Source organism: Gallus gallus, chromosome 2, assembly GCF_016699485.2.
Source record: "Gallus gallus isolate bGalGal1 chromosome 2, bGalGal1.mat.broiler.GRCg7b, whole genome shotgun sequence".
Lineage (NCBI taxonomy): Eukaryota > Metazoa > Chordata > Aves > Galliformes > Phasianidae > Gallus > Gallus gallus.
This window is the reverse complement of record NC_052533.1, coordinates 138,645,836-138,660,789: the sequence shown is the minus strand read 5'-3', so window position 1 is coordinate 138,660,789 and position 14,954 is coordinate 138,645,836. Positions and strand designations below refer to the sequence as shown.

Below are 14,954 nucleotides of genomic sequence, written 5' to 3'. Positions count from 1 at the left end.
GGTATGGGGGCAAAAATGCTCACAGGAAAAGGGAGCATTCCTAAACTTCCACAAGATAATTGCATCTAGAAAGCCTATACAAGGCACACTGCACAGGCTACCACAGTTTGTTGAAGTGGAGAACAGAACTGAATTTAACCCAGTGGGAACTCGATTAGATAGTTTGTCTGCTATTAAGTCTTAGCAACACTCTTCTAAGAGATGCAGTAGATTTAGACTGCATGTGCAATGTCTGTCTCGCCAAAAGGAATTGCACGCTTGACTTCTGAAGAGAAACACTAAGGAAATAGAGTTTTCATGAAGAAAGCATCTGTTGGCTTTCCTTCTTCCCTTTCATGGGAAAAAAATGTGTTATGAAAAAACAAGGTTTTCCTCATATGGTCAAAGAGGAGCTACTGCCCTTTAGCCCACTCCTTCCTCCTAATGTGCAAGGGGATTCCACAGTCACGCTGCCGTTAACTCAGCTGGTGTCTAACCCAGCACGACGCCTGCCTGTGGGATTCTGTCCAAGAAATTATATGTATCTGCTTTGTCTATCTGTTGCAATACAGGATTTCCAGCTTTACAGCAACCTGCTTGCAAAATCCAAGCTTTTTCTTTTTCTTTTTCTTTTTCTTTTTCTTTTTCTTTTTCTTTTTCTTTTTCTTTTTCTTTTTCTTTTTCTTTTTCTTTTTCTTTTTCTTTTTCTTTTTCTTTTTCTTTTTCTTTTTCTTTTTCTTTTTCTTTTTCTTTCTCTCTTTTTCTTTTTCTTTTTCTTTTTCTTTTTCTTTTTCTTTTTCTTTTTCTTTTTCTTTTTCTTTTTCTTTCTCTCTTTTTCTTTTTCTTTTTCTTTTTCTTTTTCTTTTTCTTTTTCTTTTTCTTTTTCTTTTTCTTTTTCTTTTTCTTTTTCTTTTTCTTTTTCTTTTTCTTTTTCTTTTTCTTTTTTTCTCTTTCTTTTTCTTTCTTTTTCTCTTTCTTTCTCTTTCTCTCTCTTTCTCTTTCTCTTTCTCTTTCTCTTTCTCTTTCTCTTTCTCTTTCTCTTTCTCTTTCTCTTTCTCTTTCTCTTTCTCTTTCTCTTTCTCTTTCTCTTTCTCTTTCTCTTTCTCTTTCTCTTTCTCTTTCTCTTTCTCTTTCTCTTTCTCTCTCTTTCCCTTTCCCTTTCCCTTTCCCTTTCCCTTTCCCTTTCCCTTTCCCTTTCCTTTTTCCTTTCCCTTTTCCTTCTTGTTTCTTTTATCGGATATATCTTTTTAGAGAGTAACTCCCTCCTAAATCCCTTTGTATCTTTTTTGTATCATTTAGCTCTATTAAGCATTTAGCCATTTTAACCCCCCCAAAAAATAATAAAAGCAGTAACACATAATTCTGGGTAAAAAACTGGGTGGAGGGCCAGGCCTAGAGAGTGATGGTGAATGGAGTCAAATCCAGCTGGTGACCAGTCACAGGTGGTGTTCCCCAGGGGTCAATACTGGGGCCTGTCCTATTCAGTATCTACATTAATGACCTGGACAAGGGGATTGAGTGCACCCTCAGTAAATTTGCAGATTACACCAAGCTGGGAGAAAGCATCGATCTGCCTGAGGGTGGGAAGACTTTACAGAGAGATCTGGATTGGTTGGATAGCTGGGCTGAGGACAGTGAGATGAAGTTCAACAAGACCAAATGCTGGGTCCTGTGCTTTGGCCACAACAACCCCAGGCAATGCTACAGGCTTGGGACAGAGTGGCTGGATGATTGTGTGGAAATGGACCTGGGTGTGTTGGTCAATGCTCAACTGAACATGAGCCAGCAGTGTTCCCAGGTGGCCAAGAAGGCCAGTGGCATCCTGGCTTGTATCAGAAATAGTGTTGCCAGTGAGTGCAGGGAGGTGATGATCCCTCTGTACTCAGCACTGGTGAGGCTGCACCTTGCGTGCTGTGTTCAGTTTTGGGCCCCTCGCTACAAGAAATTACTGCATCCCTGGAGGCATTCAAGGCCAGGCTGGATGTGGCTCTGGGCAGCCTGGTCTAGTGGTTGGTGACTCTGCCCACGGCAGGGGGGTTGAAACTAGATGATCTTTGAGGTCCTTTTCAACCCAGGCCATTCTATGATTCTATGATTCTGTGAAGAAAGACATGGAAGCCCTGGAACTTGTCCAGAAAATGGCAACAGAGCTGGTGAAGAGTCTGGAGCACAAGTCTTATGGGGAGAATCTGAGAGAACTGGGATTGTTCAGTGTGGAAAAGAGGTGGCTCAGGGGAGACCTCATAGCTGTCTACAGCTCCCTGAAAGGAGGCTGTGGCGAGGTGGGAGTAGGTCTCTTCTCCTGTGTAATTAACAATAGGATTTGAGGGATGGCCTCAAGTTGCACAGGGGAGATTCAGGCTACGTTAGGGAAAACTTCTCTGAAAGAGTCATGAGGTATTGGAATCGACTGCCCAGGAAGGTGGTGAAGTCACCATCCCTGGAGGTGTTCAAGAACTGTTTAGATGTTGTGCTGAGGGACATGGTTTAGAGGGAAAATATTGGTGGTAGCTGAATGGTTGAACTAGATGATCTTGGAGGTCTTTTCCAACCATGATGATTCTGTGATTCAATAATGGCAAATTTCTAATTCTTCATGGCAGCCTAGAGGGGGCAACCATGGGACTTGAAAAACAGTGTAGAAGGATATAATTTTTTTAGAAGGTACAAGGGAAAAGAATGGAGGTACTGGGTACCAGGTGAACACATCTGCTGGAAGGAAAAGAAGAAGAACATGGACAATTATAATTGATGTTGAACTTCCTGTAGATCACCTACTTGGGACAGACATTGGATAGACTTTTCTGTGCAACTGGAAGATTCATCAGTAGACAACTGTTTTTAGTGGTGGATGCTAAGCACTTTGATACCTCTACCAAAAGCAACGCAGACAGATATAGATGGACTGTTACATTTCTGGATACCATGAAAGTGAAGCTGTTTGAAAAGATGGGAGGTAATAGGCAGAGTAGCAGCTGCTTTAAACTTGTTTTAAGATAAGAACAGCTTGAGAATCCAAAGAGTGTACAGCAGTTTGGATGAAAGCAAGCATGAAATGATCAAGTTCATTATTCCAGGGGAAAAAGCAAGAACAGCTGAATATGGATAATGTATCCAAAAAAGTAGACTTCAGCAAACTTGGGGAACTGGTAAGTAAGGTCTCTGAGGAAAATAATCTCAGGGATAAAGGAATGTGGGAAAACTGGCAGTTACTAAACCTATTTTAAAGGCAAATTCCTCTAATGTAGAAGACAGATTGGAAACAGAATGAGAGAGAATGCTCTCATGCTCTCTAATGCTCTTCAAAGACCAGAAAATGAAAAGGCTTGACAAATGGAGAATGCAGGGACCCCAAGCAGAGTTTCCACTGGATTTCTTTTCTTACCGTAAGGTGAAGCTAGACAGGCAGCAGGCCAGGGACAAGCTTGGAAAAGCCCTTGCTGAGTGCTGCTGCAGAAACGTCTGTCATGGGATGTTGTACAGGGTACTGTGCTGTAGGGGTGAGAAGTTAGAGGCTAATACATCAGCATAGCATGGAGTGATGGAGTTATGAATGACCCAAAGGCACGGTGATTCTGCAGTATCTAGAGACTGAAATAAGCACCACAGGAGACTGGAAGTAGCAAACACACTCATGGTGGTGGGAACAGTGGTGAGCCCTCCCGGTGGGGTTAATGACATGCCAGTGCTTACTGATAGAGGAGGTACTGCAGGGACTGAAAGGAGCCTAAACTTGTCCTATGACCACTGGCAGGGTTGTATTTAAAGCTGGTATTTTACATGCCAGCATCAACTGCCTAATTACTAATGACTGCCTGATGGATCAGGAACGGGAAGAGAAGGTGCTGCAGTGTGCATGTATGTGGGGGTATCAGGACTGCCAGATGAAGTGCAAGAAGGAGGACGAGGAGGTGAAGAGAAGGATGAGTTACTGGAGGCCAAGTTAGTGCTGGGTGTCAGAGGAGGGTGGAGCAGCTGTGCTGCTAGCTGAGGAGAGCCTGATGTCCAGGATTTACAGCCAGCTGTGCTATCTTCCCACGCATTAAATCTCCAGGTCTGGCAGAGAAGAACCCTTTTTCCAAGCCACAGCCCTCAGGAATCTATTGAGAAATCCTCAGGTCTTTCTGAATAAGAATTTACACCAGGAAATGTACTGGCTTATGCCGTAGAGACATAAGTATAGTTATCTTAACAGTATGATTTTCCTTCTGGATATCTTATGGTGGAATAAAATTACCTTAATTTCTGATGTGTTGCAAGTTGCATGGGACATCATACCATTAAGTAAACAGATGCTAAATGATAATGAGCCATTTATTCCTGAGCTGTATCCCTTGATTCTTGGCTGATTTCCATCTGGCCTTCAGGAGAGCTGTATGATCAGTGAGTGCGTGCTCTGCTAGCTTTATACCACAGGTTACTTATTTTAAGGACAGAAGACCTCAGTGCTCTTTGGAACTGAGACTAACATGCTTGACTTCAAAGTGTTAAATATATGGTATTAGGAGTATATTTTCTGTACACCAGCGCTTGATTTTTTTTCCTCTCAGTGATGCTCCTTGCTTGACAAACAAGCTAAGGACATGACTGCATACACTTTAAATAATCATTGGAAGCTTAAAATGGCGACAGCCCATCCTTGTGCAAACAACAATTTTCTAAATGCATTTTCAGCAGATAAACAAATTTCTGGCAGTAGTTGACGTGGGGAAAGTCCTAAAACTCTAAACCCAGAAGTCCTTGACATCAATAGGGTAACACAGAAAATCCCTGTGAGCAAGAGCAATGCCACCTGCATACACAGGAACAAATGGGTATTGGCATCTTCCCATCTGCATTCCCTGGTACAGGAGAGGGCAGTAAGCAGGAGGGTAGGAGCAGCCCAAGCCCCATCCAGTGCTGAAAGCACTTGTGCAGGGCACGGGGCATGTGGTAGGCAGAACCAGTGCATCAAAACAGACTTTTGGTCCTGAGCTGGGACAATTCTGGTAACAAGTTTTAAGAAAATCTCGACTGAATCACTTTGAAACCTTATGACTAAAATTGACAGAGAGGCTCAGTGCAGGAGCTCTGAGAATCTTTACAGGACGTAGTCATATAGCAAAATGTGTTATCTGGCTTGTCTGGCAGCACAACTGAATTTTCTGATAATACATAACCCCAAACACAGCACAATTTGCATTGCTGTTTTCTCTACCTGGCAGTATGGTCGATGTAACCTGTTTGTTTTCACTTGATCAGCCACTATTAAAGGGAATAGAATTCAAATGTGCTAAGACTTTCGTTATTGAATTTCAATTGAAATCTTTTAGGCAGACATAATAAGAACTTGTCAGTCTGTGTTAAATAGTTTTACATGTTGTGGTTTCAAATGGAATAAAGGACTAGTGCAGATTCCTCAAGCTGACAAAATGTGACTTCTACAGCAAAAAATGACAAGGATTTTTCAGTGCATTGGTGAATGTAAAACTTCTCCTTGAGCCAGAGGCCATCTAAACAGAGCAACCTGAAGTATGGTGGTGGCGGTGTGTTGGCAGGGAATGCACAGATTAAACACTTGCTAGAAGCATAAACTCAGCAAGTGATAATTTGTTGCACTCTTTGAATAACAAATGCTTGAAACCTGAAATCCTCTGTATTTTTTCATGGTGTTTTTTGGGGATTGGAGTCAGAGGATATCCAATTGACCTCTCCTTGAATCATGAAGAAGGCTGCAACTCAAGACATGCACCCTCACCTTTTTTTTTTTTTTTTTTTTTTTTTTTTTTAAGACCATGAGTATTTACAGAGGAAACTAATAGATTTAACACATAGATATGAAAGGTTCTTAGAGCTCTGTGGGCTATGCAGTTGGGGGAAGCAAAGTGCCTCATACTCTTCACTACATCTGAGTTCTGTGCTTTGCATAGCCATCGATGTAAAAGATCATTGCAAGAAGTAGGATTTCCCAGCTGTCCAGAGAGGACCTCCAAGATTTTTCCTTAGTAAAGAGTAAGAGCAGAAGCTTTTAGACTAAAAATAAAGGCCTGGAACAGGACACTTGGAGTTATCAAGTTCAAATTTCTGCAATTGGAGGCAATGTTGAGTGTGTTTAATTCAAAAGTCAGGAGCCATTCAAGTTCAAAACACATACTGATAAACTACACTCCATGATAAACTACAAACAGGAGTAGAAAAGGCCAGAATCTGAAGTAAGCTCTTCCTTTGTTTATCCATGAGCCTGTGCAAGACACTTAACAAACAATGTATCTGCTATTACCTTACTGCTGTACTTGGGCAAGTCACATTTCTAAGGAATGTGAGAGGACATGATAGAGAAAATACTCTTGTTGAGTGTGGAGAGTAATGGGAAATTAGCTGCTTACCACTTTGAAAAGAGTTATTGTGAATAGCGATACTAAGGAATAAAATGCTGCACATTTATCCTGAATGTTTAAGATATACCTGGGTGTTTAAGTAGATCTGACCTTCAAACAGATGCTGGAAGAATGAAAAATTATACAGAACAGATACACAAAACAAACAAATAAAGAACCAACCGTCTCATAAAATATTGAGTTCATTTTGTATTGACTTATTTGTGTCTTCTACCTACAGTGCTAGAAGAGTTTGAATATGCCATGTCCACTTTGAAGACAACAAAGAACTTTTCATCCAAGAGAAGGTTCGGAACATCTAGCCATGAGACAAGGAATCTTCTGGCTGGAGCTTTTTGTAATCCATGGGATTATTTTTTATATAAAAGGTACAGTACAAATCACACCTCAGTATCAGTATTTCCTCCATCTGCCCCTGGCAAATTGGTCCTCGTATTCTCCAGTGATGAGTTAGTTGAAGGTTGTAAATGCACACATGGACCTTGCAAAAACCTACATTTCTCTCTCGGCTTTTCTCTCATTGACAGGTCTCAACACCCTGCAAATAGTGATGCCAAGTAGGATGACAGCATACAGAAGAAAAACAGGCAACTCTGCCAGTGATGTACTGGCACTAGATGTGCTGGAGGAATCCTGCTACACAACTGGTCATCTAATAAAGAAAGATAGTTTCCTGCCAAACAAGAGTTTTGCTTCATTTAGACATCTTAGTTTGTTATGCAATAACACCAACTAAATTATTAAAATCTCTCTAATGTAATAGCCACTTCTTGGTGTTGTAAGCCAGTGGTTCCAGTAGAATTTATCCACTTACCAACTAGCACAGCTAAACACGCTAGTCCTCTCTGCTATGAGTGCTAATTTGTGTTTAACCTCAGTCTGGCTTTTCAGAACTCCTCGCGGTCATGCTTTGTTCACATCCTGAGTCTTTCTCTTGCTATGGCAGCTATGGAATATTTGATGATGGAAAAGACTTCTCTGTGTTACAATAATAATTCTCTCTTGCTGTCTAAGATTGCTCTTCGATTTCCTTTTACTAGCCCGCTAATTCTAGACAGTTAGAATCCCTGGAGAAGGGATGACTGTATTGTAAATGTCCTGATTTTCACAATTTGACCAGCCTTTTTAGAAGGTCCTGTGGCATCAGCCATTTGGATACACTCAGAATAATTAATATAAAATTTGGCAGATTTTAGTGACTGTAGGTGCTAGACTTCTGCTTGCTAATTATTCTTCTCTATGACTGTTTAGATTGGCTCTAAATAGTTTCTGTTTTCTAAGATGTAGTATACAGTGCAGTAGTCTCCTTCTCAATATTTTGACCTGCATTTATTCACCTAGAATTACTTTTTTTTTCTAACCATTATTCCAGATTACGTGAAACTCCAGAGTGTGAGACTAACAAAACTAGAGCTAAGCAACTTGGCCATGAGAAAAAGGGTTTGTGAACATCCAGTGATGAGGACACTCTTCTAACTCTGAATTTTCCCAAGGCACTGGACCTTATGCTTGTGAACTCCAGAGATAAGCTTGTAAAGGACATTTGTAGAATCTGTATGGCTTTTTCTTGTCCTTTGATTAGCACTAAATCAAGGAAATTAGGTTTACACATCTCAGCTAAGAAAATGCTTCAGGGATCTTGTCTTGGTTGTGTCTGTGTGTGTATAAAACACAGTTCTATTGAAGTTTCTGATGTTCCACAAGTATTAAAATTGTATTACTGAAGGAAAACTAGACCCAGAGACTGGAGACTTTTGCTCATGATAACTAAAACTTTGTCTAGACTGGGGATTTTGTCCTAATTACTGCCACTGGCTGCTAGCCATTGGTGTTACTACGCCATGGTGACCCCTTGCACTGGCAGGTAGTGGTGCTGCTGGTAGAGTTTTGTCAGTTTTAGGCGTGGATAATACTCTCTGCTGGATGTCCTGGCTTTCCCCATTTGTACCGTGTGAGATCTGTTAGTGTTTAGTTGTCTGAGATTGGAACCTGGCAAATATCCTTTATACATGGGGCCCATGGGTACAGAGACAGGGAAAATACTAAACTCCCCCAACCTTTTCCAGAAATTCTCGAAGCATTCCTAATTTAGCTTTGTTCTCAGAAAGGGTCAAATGGAGAACATATGAAGGTGATGGGGACCAAAAGTGAATATTAGCATAAGAAAAAATTAGTTCTGTTATTCCAGAATGCTATGGGACAAAAATGGAACAAAACAAAACAAAAAAAGCCAAGTTTATCAGCCCATCTAACCCCTTTCCCAATAATATATTAAGTCATCTTGCTATACAGTTTGCATTGCTTTGTCTAGCTTGGTTCTTAATGACTCAACTCATGGAGTCTGCACCACTTCCCTAGGGATAGAGTTTTCCACTGTCTGAACTATTACGATATTTTTCCTGATATCCAGACTACGATTTCATTTCATCCCATTATTCTTAGCCTTCTCCTTCTTCTCAAACCTACCTAAACAATTCTCTTCCTTGGTACTTAGCCCTTTCAAAGTCTCATAGGAATTTTTGTTTCCCAGAGCTGTCCCCAGTCCATGTGCTCTCATATTTAGTCCAGTGATGTTTTGCAATGAATTATTCTGGATAGTATGAATAAGGATCATGACATGTGTAAAACAAGCAGGGTTGCTTTTCTGCTCCACTTGGCACTGGTGAAAGCCTCAGCTGGCGTAGTGAATTCAGTTTTGGACGCTGCTTTTTAAGAAAAGACACTGACAAATTGGAGTAAGCTCAAAGGAGAGTAGCAAAAATGATAAAAGATTTAGAAAACCAGACTTATGAGAAGCAGCTGAGAAAGACAGGCAAGTTCAGTCTGCACAGAAGACTGAAGGAAGACATAATAGCTGTCTGCAAATACATAAAATGATTTGATAAAGGGAACAGGGGCCAGTTATTCTCATTAGTCAGAGAGGAAAGAAGCAGCAGAAATTGATTTAAGCTGCAGAAAGGAAAATTCCGGCTACATATGTGGGAGATGTGTTTCAGCTACTCAATTAGTCAATGGAACAAGCTGCTGTGAAAGGTTGCAGAGTTAAAATGGCTACAGATATTCCAGGCTAGACTCAACACAAAACTGTAGGAGCTAATGAAAAAAAAATCCCACCTTGGTTTTGTAAAGGTAGCCAGATGGACTGCAGATGACAGGGTCTCTCAAGCAAATACAATTTTGTATTAGAAATGCAATGTACTCAAATGAATATTAAAAAGTATATACAAGGACAGAAGCACGAGCAAAAATAATAATTTAATCTCTCTACCTGTCCATCTTTTAGTGATGAAGACAAAGGAGGAGTATATGGTAGTCTTGAGAAGATATTGGGAAGACACAGCAGCAGAGGATATGAGTAACCATAGTTAGGCATGTGGCAGCTTCAGTTTCAGCTCAGATGCTGTTTGGCTGAATGAGCACCATACACTAGCTGGGTAAATAAGCACAACTGAAAGGGGTAAGAAGAGTCCAAGGCAGGGCATGGGCAGAGCAAATTTATGTATGCATGTTTATGAATCAACTTATCCCAGTGGACTTGCCTGAAGTCACTGAGAAAATCCATCAAGGAGGTGGGAGTTGCACCCAGGCATCTGGATCCTCAGGTCAGCACTTTAACCAAAAGCCCATCCTTCTCTTTGTAGCATCAGTTAATTCCTACCTTCTTATGAACTCAGCAACCAGCTGTCTGATCCTGCCTGGCTCATGTATCTTGAATTCCTGGAAACTTTCATGAGGATATTTCTGTACATTAAATAAAAAGAGAGAGAGAGAAAGAAAAAGAGAGGAATAGAGAGTAAGCTGATGTTTTGTCCTGTTGTTCTCTAGGCAAGAGGTACCACTAGGAGCTGGCATGGATGTGGACTGCACATAAAAAGATCAGCATCTGATCAGCATCATAAAATGGTAGCTGATGATTGGCAACAAACAAAAAACGGAGCTTCCCTGGAGGTGTACCAGTTCCATGAGCCTCCTGCCAGCTGAGCAGCACTGATGCCAACAGTGGAGAATAAGTAAGGCACTTTGCTTGTTATTAGAGACCAATTCTTCTCTGTGCTTTTGATCCTCAGAGATCTGTGGGGTTCAGGCATCCTTGAAATAAGAACAGTGCATTTTGCATTGCTTGTGGTATGTTTAACATATTACGGGGCGTTACTCTCTGGCACTGAGTATTGAACTTAAAACAGCATTGCATAATTCACCAAGATTGCATTACTATGAGTTGGCTGGACATTTCATCAGTTCAGGATAATGCACAACCTGAAGATGGTTTTAGCACTGCAATTGCAAAAGTGTTAGCTGGGAAGAATCCAGCCTGGCTGTTCAGCATGAATTACTGTCACTTGTCAGCTGATATGTCTTTATTCTGGTCAGTTACCAAAGTGGAATTACAATTTTTCCCTCCCATTAGTCGTCACCGCTACACAAACTTTATTTGGAGGAAAAAGGTCATGGTGAGGACTCTGAGCTGTCCTGGCTGTAACTCAGGATAAAGAGCAGAAGTACCCAGGCAATTCCCTGGACTAAATTCAAAGACTGTGAATATAGTTCTGCTTTTTACCTGGCTGTCTGTGGACCACAGGGTCTGTTTAATTGGGAGCTGAAGCCCCTTTGCCTGGCTGATGAGAAAGCTGCAGCTTCCAGCACTGCCTGGCACCAAGCCATCCAGGAATGGAAGGGGAATTCCTAAGCAAGCATTCCAGTTAGCTTTTCTCAGATGCTTTGGGCTGTTGGAATTGATTTTGCAATCTGTGCTTTTGTCCTTCTGTGATTTTCCACTCAACAAACTGGGAACTATTGTCTTGGGTGTCTCGGACCAGGGGGAAGGAAAGGGGGAAAACTTTGTGAGACGGGTGATTTGACAGCTGCTGAAACCTAACTTGGATGCATGCTTGTATTTTTCTTCCTAAGCCTTTTAAAGGGATTCTGCAAATTTAATAAGAAACTCTTGGCAGCAGGAGTGAGGTGTGACAGAAGTCTTTTCTTGTGATTTATTTTCCTCTAAGCATGGTACATGTGTCAGACAACATCAACCATGAGCAATCAGTACTTTCTCAAAAAGCCATATTCCTTCTTCTGTGGTAGCATCTTGTGTGAAGCACATCTGTTGGCTACCTTACTTTTTACGTTACTATGATGGTTACCTCTGAGCTTAAACCTTGAATGTGGCAGATATTACCAGCCTGTCCCTGTAGCCAGTGCTGCAAAGAAGGAAGCTAACAATGCAATTCCAGGTCTTGATGCAGCTATGAAGAGGCATGATGATACAGCTTAGATGTATGAGATGAGAAGCAACTGTTCTGCCTGTTGTCCGGAACCATGGGGCTCAGTGGTTTCGTAAACCCAGAGCCCAGTTCTGAGGCTGAGGTTTGAGGGTCTCAAACCAATCCATAGATCTTGGAGACAGTTTTTCACGTGTAATACTGAGTTGTGCTATGGTGTGCAGTGTTACACTGGGAAAGCTTTTGTTCTGATTTTGGTCCTTGTGGCTTGGAAAAAAGCCTCAGGGAGTTGACTCAAAAATATCTAGATATATTTGCTCTCCTTTCCAACTTTCTCTGCAGAAAAAATATGACATGATTCGTAGTTTTCCTTTCCTCATTGCCTTCCAGGCCATTTCAAAGTCTATCAGTGTTAATAAGCATTTCTCATTGATTTCTGTAGAGTTTGGATTAAATCCCAAATAATGATGTAATTCGGCCTTTAATGAGACCACCATCACTGGTAGATTGGTTTGCAGAATTTTTCCCTTACACCTGACACCTTCTCCAGATGAAGACAGTGATTTCTGGATGCACAATGCCTTCACATGGATAACCAAAGCTGTGCACCAGAGTTACTGCCACTCCAGGAACTGGGAGCAGAGCAAATGAAATTTTCTCTTCCAGTACTTCACTGGAAAAGAATTTCTAGGCAAGTTGCCTAGCAGGCACACTGCACTGTGTTCTTAGAAAGCAATAGATCTATTCAGGACTGCCGTATCTCTTTGGAATTTACTGTATGAAAAAAAAAAATCCGAAACCCTTTTGGCAGGAACTGATCAGTGCTGACTGAGATTTGCTGCTTCTGACTGACAAACTAATCCTAATGTTTCATTAGAAACTGCTTCCTACTAACTGCTGTTTGCACTGCATCTGAATTCGGGGGATCGTGTCAGAAAGAAATGAAGCAGATCTGTTTCTGAATTCTTGCCCCCCCCCCTTCAATAACTTGCACACACACGTTTGTATTTATGCATCTGGGTGGATGGGCAGATTTTTTGTGTTACATGAAAGGAATATATTCCAGCTTGCTCCTAATCCCTTCCTAGTAAAAGTGCAGATAAGCTAAGTGCTTTGGTGACTTGAAATTATTTAAGAAAAGCAGAGTGGCTTTATTGTTTCAATACATAGGTGGCAGAATCTCTATTACAAGCATTGGTTCTTGCTCCATATTTTTTAAAAACGTTTTGAACTTCAGTGAGTCATCTTACAGGGCCTGATTCCAGCTTTGTACATTCTTCCTATCCATGTCTCCAGCAGGCTCTTAAGGGAGTGTATCGTACTTAGCTCCAGGAAGCACCTGATGCACAGCTGCAGTCCAAGGCACTGCACGGGCATACCATGAGGGCAAAGCTAATGTCAATGCTTCAGAGTGTGAAGAAAGTCAGGTCCACAACCTTTCCATGTGACAGTGGAGGAGTCATCTCTATACAGGCTTCTTGGTACTGGAGCTGGGGTTCTAGAGAGAGACATGGCTTGTCCTTTGCTTGTGAGACTGTCTCTTACTGTCATAGTTTCCCCTTGTGCTGGATGTGAACTCTAATAATGTTTAAAGTGGGAATGGACCATAGGGAACAACTTACTACGTAGCTGTGGACAGTAATGTTTCATCTTAAAGCACATTTTCCAGTCTTGATTTGAGGATTCTGAAGTAAGAAGATACTGATCATCATGTGGAAAGCTCTCAGACAATCCCTGGAGAATGTCAAGCTGTGTCAAGTCCTTGGGAATAAGAAATCATATGGAAAATAGTGAACAGTTACCTGGAAGAAGAGAAGTGGCAGGTGGTGCAGCAGATCTTCGTAGTCTTCTCAGCCATTAGACTGAAAGCTCATAAGAGCAACAGAGCTATCACTCACAGTGTGCTTGTAAGGCCTCCAGCACTGTGATGTCTGTACCTTCTTGTGACATTTAGATGCTGCATGAAGGACATACTGAACAGCAAAGTGTGAAAAAGGGAGATCACACATGGAAATAATTTGCTGAACTTTGGGTTAGATGTAGTCTGCTAAAATAATTTTGCTCTAAGCTCAGCCTTTTAAGACATACAGACTTTCTTGTCCTGTAGCAAAATTAAAGTATAAGGAATCAGTGTCCCCCACAGAAAGTGGCTTATGCAGGTACTAGATTAAAAGTAAAATCAGAATCATTCAGGTCTCTAACCACTGCAAGTTTGGAAATTTAATGGAATTATTATCTGTGAAATCAGCAAAACAACAATATATATATATATATATATTTCCCCCCAGCAGATGTACAACAACAAATGTTTCTGAAGTTGCACAGTTGTGATGTTCTTGTAATGCAAACTTTATAATTGTGAGATACAATTCATTATTAGAACTTCAGACCCTTTTCTGTACTGGTTTGAGCCAATGAAAAGTAGTGTGCTCTTTTTAATAAGTACATTCTAGAAGCACTTTTGTTTAAATGTTGAATGTGCAGAGAGAGATAGTTCCTGGTTAATGAAAGATGTTTCATGATTCTTTTCTTTTCTTTTTGATTTTTAAATACAATTATTCAGGTATATAGTCCATCAGAGTAATTTGGCATTTTCATGTGCAAATCCCAGGTCTATAGCTTCAGCAAGATAAAACAAAAATGTTGCAAGTGGATCTTGTATAACACCTGATTTTCAGTGAGAAGCATTTAAGAGTATCAATTATGTTCACAGCTCCAACTATGCTCACCAGCATTTTAACTAACTTATACAGCCACATATCCAGAAAGACTACAACTGTGAGCACAGAGTTCAAACTCTGAATGAGATTCTGAAGTAGGACAGCAGGGACAAAGTAGTATTTTGCATGGGCTAGTTGCAGAAGGAAGGTGGACAATGGTTTTCACAGATCAGTTCAATTTGAGATTGGAGCTAAGCCACTCTTACTATGAAAGTAAAATGGAGAAAGAGTACAGACTATGGGACTTTCATCTGATGTCTTTCTAATGGAGAGAAGGGGTACCCTGCACCTACCTTTCTCTAGCCAAGATGCTCTGAAAGCTCAGTGCTGCTGGGGAAAGTGACTCAACAAGAAAGATGTTTGCCCAGATTTGTCTTTATACTGGCTGTGGCTGGATCTCCTTTTTAGAAAACAGAGATATGCCATTTTCTCAAGGGAAATGAAGAAAGTGAAGAACTCATTGTCACTGACCTTGCTGTTCTCTTTCTATGAAATAAATGTCATCTCAAGATCTCTCAGTCTGCGTCTTTCTTCAGTTTGAATGCTTCAAAGAGTTGATTTTCCAGTACATCTCAGTAAAAACTAAGCATTTTCCAGGACCTTCAAAAACTGTGTTCTGGGTTAGAGCCATGTGAAGCATGCTTTAGTGGCTTAATTGT

At 40.9% G+C, this 14,954-nt stretch overlaps 1 long non-coding RNA gene across 1 annotated transcript in view; it reads left to right on the top strand.

The window, feature by feature from the left end:
* LOC100857789 overlaps positions 1 to 14,944 on the top strand; it is an 80,384-nt gene extending 65,440 nt beyond the window's left edge. Inside the window, exons 14-15 of the long non-coding RNA XR_006938361.1 lie at positions 6,577 to 6,724; positions 6,884 to 14,944. This is a non-coding gene — a long non-coding RNA (uncharacterized LOC100857789). The remainder of the gene's footprint in view (positions 1 to 6,576; positions 6,725 to 6,883) is intronic.
* Positions 14,945 to 14,954: the final 10 nt, after the last annotated feature.